Here is a 9,400-nt window from a genome sequence, read left to right on the forward strand (position 1 = left end):
GAAAATGCATTCTTGGCTGCTGGTATTGTGTAATGATGCCAGATGTCCCACCCTGTCAGAGACCTTTTCTTCTAAACATAATAACCATGTCATCACCTCCAAAGAAATCAACCTTTTCTCTGTCTGAAATGTCAGTAAATTTACATTTATTCTTGTTAATACACTGTTTAAAAAAATTATTTATTAAAAAAAAAGACAACAGTAATTTCCTTTCTCAGGGAACTGGGATACATACGTAACCTGAGACGTTCCCTTTTGGAGCGGAACTTTAACGTTGCATCATGGTGTTGATGTGATAGGAATGTTAAAGACTTAAGAGGGCAGGTGAACACTTGCATGGTATTTATTCCAGAAAGAATTACTAATTTACTTTAAAAATCACATTTTAAATCACAAATCGCAATTTTATCTAGAAAATATTCAGAATTCAATGTAATTTCGGTAACACTTTAGAATACGGTTCCATTATTAATTAATAACTACACAAGAGCACATGAGTAACGAAATATTAGCACTCTAGTACGTAATAGTGCTTATTTGAATGTGGTAGTTCACTATTAGCTAATCAGTAGCTATTATTTTTTCATACCTTCCTACAAACTACTAAGAGCTACTGTATACAGGTTCATAATTAATATGAGTAATGCATAATCTATAATTAATTCTAAAGTGAAGGTCATGGTAACCCACTAGTAATGACTCAAGCATTACCAAATTCTTCAGAAGGAATTACTAATTATTTGAATCAGTGTTCTAAAGTGAATAACAAGTAACGACTGAAATCATTGTAAACTTTTGAGGGTTTTGTAAAGTATTGTATAGTAATTATGCAGATATTACAAGATCCTTCTAAGGGAATTACACATTTTTTGGATCAGTATTCTAAAGTGAAGATCGTGATAACTCCCTAGTAACGACTAAAATCATTGTAAATTCATTAGTAATTAATTTTGTTAGATTTGGTAACACTTAAAACATTACTAGTGGGTTACCGTGATCTTACACAGACGAATGTAGTAACACTTGAGTCATTACTATCCAAAACCTTACAATGACGTCAGTCAATTTTAGTTTTTATTTTAATAGTGCATTAGTCATAAGTTCCTGTGTAGTTATTCATTAACAATGGAACAGTATTCTAAGTTTAACCATAATTTCTTACTATAATGCAGCCATCTGACACAGTATTTTTGAGAAAATGCTTCTATGTACTTAATTTAGGTTACTGAAATAAAAATAACATTGTTATTGCAATGCTAAATTTGAGCAGTTTTGCACTTTGACTTTTCACAGATATTTTAATATTGTGTGTAATAATAGTCTTTGACATCATAATTGTATAGCATTGTAGTTTTAAATAAAAAAATAATAATTAAAACATTCCTCGTGAATGCTTATTCACTTATTTGTAATATACAACAAACTATATACAATAAACTTCCTCCGTATGACTGCTCCTGGTCCATTAACAGTTTATAGGGGGACGAGTTATCCGTTAGTTTTCACTGTGAGAAATACAAGGTGTGGTGTGTGAACTGGTTACAGTGTGTGTCTCACAGCGTAAGCCCTGGCCAAATCACTATTAGTCATACAGGTAACTCTTTCAAAACAAAATCCACACCCCCAACAAACAATTCATGTATTAAAAAAGTTAAAAACTAAACAGAGACTGCACATGAATACACCAACAACACATTGATATACTACTCAAATCACCCACACTTGACCTAAATCAGTGGTTAAGATTTTAATCTCTGTGTTCTCATGTTGTTGATCTTATTATCTGTAATGTTGAATGTGGTGGGTGTGTATGTGGTTTCGCTGAGATAAATCATCGTTTTAGTAATGATGCGTGTCCTCTAAATACACCTCCCAAACCAGCTCCGTACACAACACCGCCCCTGGCATATCATGGCTGGTTTTAACATGAATGTGTGCATCCTATCCTTTTGTTTTTATGACATCTGTACATCAACAAGATCTTTCTGGTTAACCCTTAACAAGAAATTTGCAGGCTATTTGAGCCACTATAAAAGCAGTGATGTTTGCACCCTTGTTTTTTCACCTTCTGACCCTGCCGTCAGCTGGGCCCAGCAGCAGTCTCAGGTTCAGGTGGCTGAAAGAAAGGAGGAATGTAGCGCTCAGACGCCACTGACTTAACCATCGTGCCTCCCTGAACTTACAGACTACCATCTCAGCAGCAGTTCTGAAAAGTCTGGCAGGCAAAACCGGGCCATCAAGGACAAAGGGACCTGTCCTTTTCAATTAGCTCTGACAGGTTAAGCCACTATATGCCTGCAATAGGGAAATGGTTTGCCGGGTATCACCGGCTTGCCCGGCCGCCGCATATGAGTCACCTAGATGTAAATTGGCACGCTTCAAGTGCAAGGTAAGAGGAGCCTTCCATGAAGATGCCTGGGAAGCTGCAAGGTAATCCGCAAGGGATTCCTCCATCTGAAGCATCTTCGTGCACCCGCTGTCTTCCAACCCCTTCACATTATCGTAGTTGGACTTGCTGGGGGGGAAGATGCAGGCAGAAAAAGGATTCATTCCTCCATGACCTCAACAGCTCGCTGTGAAGCTCAAGGAGGAATGGCAGGCTCATCCAGATGACTGCTGGGAACACGTTCCTGCGTTTCCGCCGACCAGTCCAGGCTCAGCCAGGTGGTGGCACGGGTCATGACGTACAAAAGTTCCCCATACGCGGATGACGAGGAGAATTTAATACTAAATTCTAACAATAAATACCATTTTGGCATAAATCATAAAATGTTGCTCTTCAGTTAAAGCTAGAGCCATTGAAAAACAGTTGCGAGAGAGCTCTCCTAACAAACCAGCGGTTGCAATACATTTGAATGGGTTAAAGTAGGATAGACGACAGCTTCATTATACAGGTCTCTGCAGCAGTTTTTGGTAACCATTACAGCATATTATGCATTAATTATTACGTCGATGACATTTACAGTATCATTTTATTTTTGAGAGTGATGGAGATCACATTAATATGTATTGCTTACTTATAATGTGACCATATAGCTGAACAATTTTTCAGTTAAATAAGTGTTGTATATTTTAGTTCAATAATATTTATTTTATATTTTGAGGAGATCTTTTGGTACTAAATACTATTTGTGCAATAATTATGGTCCATTAATGGAATTTTTTTTATTACTTATATTACAATTAGTGTAGTATTTAAGGTTAAAATAGAGAAAAGGGTTATAAATTCCAATGCAAAGAGGCAAATTAGAATAAATTTGTAGTCAGAAAAAAATAATAATAATTGTAATGCCATGGTTTACCCACTAGGTCCCTGTATGGCTCTTTATTAAATATATCAAGAATATACCTGCTTAACCTTTTTAAGTTCTTTATTTGAATTGAATTTTGACATTATGAAACACTTAATTTTTTAATGAGAAATTTGAAAAGTTAAAAACTTAGCCCTACATCCTTTTTTTATGATACTTGCATGCAAAATTACACACAATTAATGCAAGCAAATACTGAATTTAAACCAAGTTTAAAATGTTGCTAAAAAGGCAGTCAGCTGGATTCAGCAGAATATTTTTATCACCTTATTTTTACAGTATATACACATGAATTGATATTGAATCGAGATCGAAATCCCTCCCTCCCTCCAAAAAAATCTTACTCCAAGCTGAACTTAAAAGTTGGCAACCCTGCATAACCACAATACACATTTAAATTGGATTTAAAGTCTTTATTTCAGATTAGATTACACAATATAACAAATAATTCACCTGCTTGTGATACGCCAGTGACCAAACCTGAATGGTTTTAAACTCAATGGGCCTCAGTCATGAAACACAAGCAGAATGAATTTTTGTGTAAATCGTTCGTAAAGTCCAGATTCATGAAAATGTTCGTATTTTCAAAAATGTTAGTTGGTATGAAAGAAATGTACGCCTGCTCCATACCACATGTACAGGTACATCTCCAAAAACTTGAATATCGTGAAAAACTGCATTTTTTTTGTAACTTATTTCAAAAAGTGAAACTTTCATATATATTTTAGATTCATTACATGCAACGTAAGACATTTCAATTTTTTTTTGGTTGTTGGTACAATAATGCGTCGTTCACTTGAAGAACGCAAGCTTCTAGAGGCACATAAGTCTGAATTAATGAATTTAGGTAAAGGGGAGCAGAGCCAGAGGTGGTTCTGTAGGCAAACATTAATGCCTTGAATTTAATGCGAGCAGCTATTGGTAGCCAGTGCAAATAGATGAACAGAGGCATGTCGTGCGTTCTTTTCAGCTCATTAAAGATTAATCTTGCAGCGGCATTTTGGATTAATTGTAGAGGTTTAATAGAATTGGCTGGAAGACCTGCCAAGAGAGCATTGCAATAGTCAAGTCTGGACAGAACAAGAGCCTGAACAAGGAGTTGTGTTGCATGTTCCGAGAGAAACGGCCTGATCTTCTTAATATTGTATAATGCAAATCTGCAGGACCGGGCAGTTTTAGCAATGTGGTCTGAGAAATTCAGCTTATCATCAATCACAACTCCAAGGTTTCTGGCTGTTTTTGAAGGAGTTATGGTAGATGAGCCTAACTAGAAGGTGAGATTGTGATGAAGCGATGGGTTAGCTGAAACCACAAGCACTAATACTAAGACTTCATCTGTCTATTATAATAAAAATTAGCTGATGTGTAGCTGTATCCTTCTGGTCCAGGGACAATCATTTAAAATAATAATAATTTAAAAATAATGTTGTGTAGTCTATAATACTATAGACACAGCCAGTTTTACTCATTGAAAGATTTATTAGTGATGAAATTACTACTTTATAATTGTATTGGAGTCTTACACACGTTATACTGTTAATCTGAGCCGTGCATTAATTTGAGTGGTCACAGATATTATGGGAGTGGCTTGATGGAGCGCAGGAGAAACAAATCTGCTTCAAAGATCAAATTCAATTAATTTCTAGTTACAACATTGAAATAAAAATGTAAAGCCTGTACAAATACTATAAATCATGAATAGAAATAATTGTGAATCATGTAAAAAACAAAATTACAATAAATTAAAAACATTGCACATTTAATTTATCTATTATTGCATTAATGTAGTTTTGTTAGCTTGGCTGTTTCCTTATAAAGGTCCAGAATCAGGTGTCTTTTAATTATATGATGTCATTACGTTGTTGTCTTGCCACCAGCCAATCGCTACGTTGCTGATCGTTGTTTCGAGTATCCATACATCTGCCTTTCTCAGGGAACACGAGAACACACAGTAATCTTAGACAATTTAATCCAGATATTTTAATCTAATACGCAAATACGTTTGAAGAACCAAATTATCCAGAGATCAGTTATCAGGATTAGAAGATCTGGCATCTTTCAAATCATCTCTGATGTAATAAGAGATGTATGAAGAACAGTCCCTTAATCCTGGTTTAATCTAAGCCCTGTCTGTAAAACCGGCCATAGGTTAGCAGGACAGATCTCACTTAAGGTTTGAGGTATAAGCATCAAAATGAACTATTACTGTTTTTGATGATTTCTTTTCTTTGTGTAATTACAGAAGCTACCTCGGATTCAGACCCCAGGGCCTCCCGGTGGACAACACCAGATGTTTAGCTCTCATTCATATCGTTTATGTGATTCTTTGCATTAATATTGGAGTATCTGTCTGTAAATAATAATAATTCATTACATTTATATATGTCACAGAACGGTCCGTCTCCAGCGTCTCGATCACGTTCACCTGCATCCTGTTAATTATCACACTCACCCGTCCACACGAAGACGGGTTTCTCTGTATACGCATAATTTTTTTACCGTATAGGCGTTTCGTCCACACGAAACCGGCGTTTTCGAAGAGTGAAACCGATCATTTTTGAAACCGGGTCCCAGGGTGGATAAATTTGAAAACGCCGTTTTCATGATTTCGTGTGGACGGCTAATCCGTCTAGTTTCTGAAACGATGACGTCATCAGCCCACATCTCGCCCCTAATCAGACACCGCTACGTCACATAACAGCGACAACAACAACAACAACGTCAGACTACGTGCCTGTGTTCGTGCTGCAGAACCTACTGAGCTCATTAGTTTTATTAAAGCAAAATCTTCTGCTTTGTGTGTTAGTTTGTATTCAGCGCGCAAGGTTTACGCACATGCTCCAAGTCTTCTTCTCTGTTTTTTTGTGTATCTCTGTGGCAGAATTACAGCGCCACATATTGGTCTGGCATGTGTACTAGATCGTTTTCAGTGATTCCGTGTGGACGCAGATATTTCCTGAGATGACTCCGTGTTTACGGAATTTGAGGCAAAAAAAAAGATGGGATACGGAGAAACCCGTCTTCGTGTGGACGTAGCCTAAGTACACTCTACATTCACTCCAGCGTCCGATCTCGTACACAACGAAGTGGACTTCTCTCCAGACATCATCTCGTTGAGTATATACTTATGAAACTTACCCTCTGCTACTTACCTCCTGTGTGTTCCTCTCCTGCCAGATTGGGCGTCTCCGTGATCTGTGTGCTCCAGAAATCTCCCCCGTGCTGTCTGAACTCTATACCTGTGGAAGAAAGGAACAGGCTCATTAGACCACTCACCTCTATCAAGCAACGTCTTCAGTATTCAACCACTCACCTCCAATCACCACTGCACTGCCTAAGTTACTCACCTGTTCAATAAACACCAACTCTTTTATTAACATCTGTGTCCGGGAGCTTATGTTACAATATAGCGCTTTTCTGCTTTTTCTAAGCACTCAAAGCGCTCTACATTGTGAGGAGTAGCGTCTCCTCGTCCACCACCAGTGTGCAGCATCCACCTGGATGATGCGATGGCAGCCATACCTTTTACCCATTTTTATGGCCCTTATTTGACCTATTTGTGCTAATGCAGATGAATGAGGTTATTTCAGGATGAGACCACCCTGATTGTAAAGCGAAACGGGATTGGCTATAGTGAGACCGTGTTATGATTGGTCAGCAAAATGTTGCTGTTATCTGATTGGCTTGAGTAGATGGTGGGTGGAGTCCATGTATTTGTGGATTGTCAGCACGTCTTGACGCAAGCAATGTTTCACAATTCACATTAGTTGTAATTGTGACATAAATATATTTTTTGCAAATCTCTCTTTATTTATTTGTGAATTCATGTTTGTGAAACTCTACGATTTATTTGTGGATCTCATTTTAATTATTTGTCAATATGTTTAATTTCTGTTCATCTCATTTGTTTGTGGATCATAATCTATTTATTTGGAATCAAGCAACAATTTTATCTCCATTCGTTATGGTCTGTCTGTGACCTCTGTTCCAGATTGGCCAGAGATAACATCAATATTTTCGTACACAACATCAGTCCTTTTTCCATCTCCTTTTCTTTAAATTTAGGTGTTGTCAAGAACACTAGGGCTGCGTTCCACTTCACTTTTAGACACGCACTCGCAAACTTCCACACGCTTTACCATCTACGCCACTGAAAATGATGTTGAATGAGCATCTTTTTGCAGTGTTGACTATCCCAATCACACATTAGTGGGTGAAGTTAGTGTAAATAGCCTTTGCCAACAAGGCATGCTATTTGCACTCAGTCTAAATAGACACTCTGTAAATGGAATGTGATCTGCGATGATGCTCCATAGCATTGTGGTCTATGGAGTGGCCTGAAGTGTGCATATGAAGCAGACTAGCTCCCTCGGTCAAAATCGAGGGGTCGAGGGTATGTCCATATAAGCTTATCTAGCCTCTATCGCTATTTACACTTCACGCAAATAGCCGCTGCCTTTAATTTATCCCCACCCTAAAAAACTCCCCAGCCCCAGCATACCTATACATACAGAATGCTGCAGCAAACAAATAAGTAAGAGGAAAAATGCAAACAATAAACCAACTCCATAGCAGATTCTAAGTAATCAAGGGCTTAGGACGTTCCAGTTCAGCCTATTGCAAGGGTTCCGGGCACTCATGCTACATAATCAATGATATATATCCAAGTAAACATGACGGAGGGAAGTTCGGAGTGGACTGAGTTCTGGTAAAGGAAGATTGAATATTATCACACAATCCATCACTTCCCTCAGGTATAACCTATACTGATCCTACATTTCCCCCAAAAAAGCAATGACCGTTAATAAATGTGAAAAAACAATCATTACCACAGTTTGCATGTTAATGTGTAAAGCCACCAAGGGCTTGTTCATTTTGAAAGTATGTGGTGTTGAAAACCTTTAATGTTTGATGATCTTCAGTTGTTAAATCAGAGGTTCAGGTGGCAGAACAGTTGATGAGACATTTACTCTTCCTTCAGTCTGATTATTCAATGACTTTTAGGGGGCTTGATTTTAAAGGAACTGTCAGTCATTTGGGGGGTACAATCTTGGCTTGTTTGGCAAAGCAAGTTTTGGTATCCCTAGCAGAGTTAGCTGACTATCAACAGTTATAAAAATATTTTATACTCGGGGTAATTGTTTATATAAGGATAATTAATGACTCTATTTATATTTTTTTTGATCATACTCAAATACATTTATATTATATGTCACAACAGACTTTTAATAAGAAAAACAAAAGGGAATACAAAGTAACATGGGGTAATGACATAAACTACTATCTAAGAGTGTCCTCACCTTCCATTCATAGGGAAAACACTCAAACGAGTTGTCTTCAACCAGCTCTCGCGGTTTCTTTCACAGTACAACAAACTGGATGCTAAACAGTCAGGCTTCAGGAGTGGCCATTCAACAGAGACTGCGCTACTCTCAGCCACTGAAGCCCTGCGAACTGTAAAGGCTGATTCCAAATCATCAGTCGTCATTCTGCTGGATCTCTCTGCTGCTTTTGACACTGTCAATCATCAGATTCTCCGGTCTACCCTCTCATCACTGGGCATCACTGGGATTCCACTTCGCTGGTTTGAATCCTATCTCACCGGTAGATCCTTCAGGGTGGCCTGGGGAGGGGAGGTATCCAAACCACATCAACTGGTCACTGGAGTTCTTCAGGGATCGGTTCTTGGACCCCTCCTCTTCTCCACATACACTACATCGCTGGGTCCCATCATACATGCACATGGCTTCTCCTATCACTGCTACGCCGATGACACACAGCTCTATCTCTCTTTTCAACCAGATGACCCAACGGTAGCTGCACGGATCTCAGGCTGCCTGGCGGACATCTCGGCATGGATGAAAGAACATCACCTACAGCTCAACCTGGCAAAGACGGAACTTCTGGTCTTCTCTGCCACTCCGACTCTACGGCATGACTTCACGATTCAGTTAGGCTCATCAATGATTACCCCATCAACTTCGGTCAGAAATCTTGGTGTAATCTTTGATGACCAGCTGACCTTCAAAGAGCACATTGCAAAGACTGCTCGTTCCTGCAGGTTTGCACTACACAACATCAGAAAGATC

This window comes from Barbus barbus, assembly GCF_936440315.1.
Source record: "Barbus barbus genome assembly, chromosome: 39".
In the NCBI taxonomy this organism is placed as follows: Eukaryota; Metazoa; Chordata; class Actinopteri; order Cypriniformes; family Cyprinidae; genus Barbus; species Barbus barbus.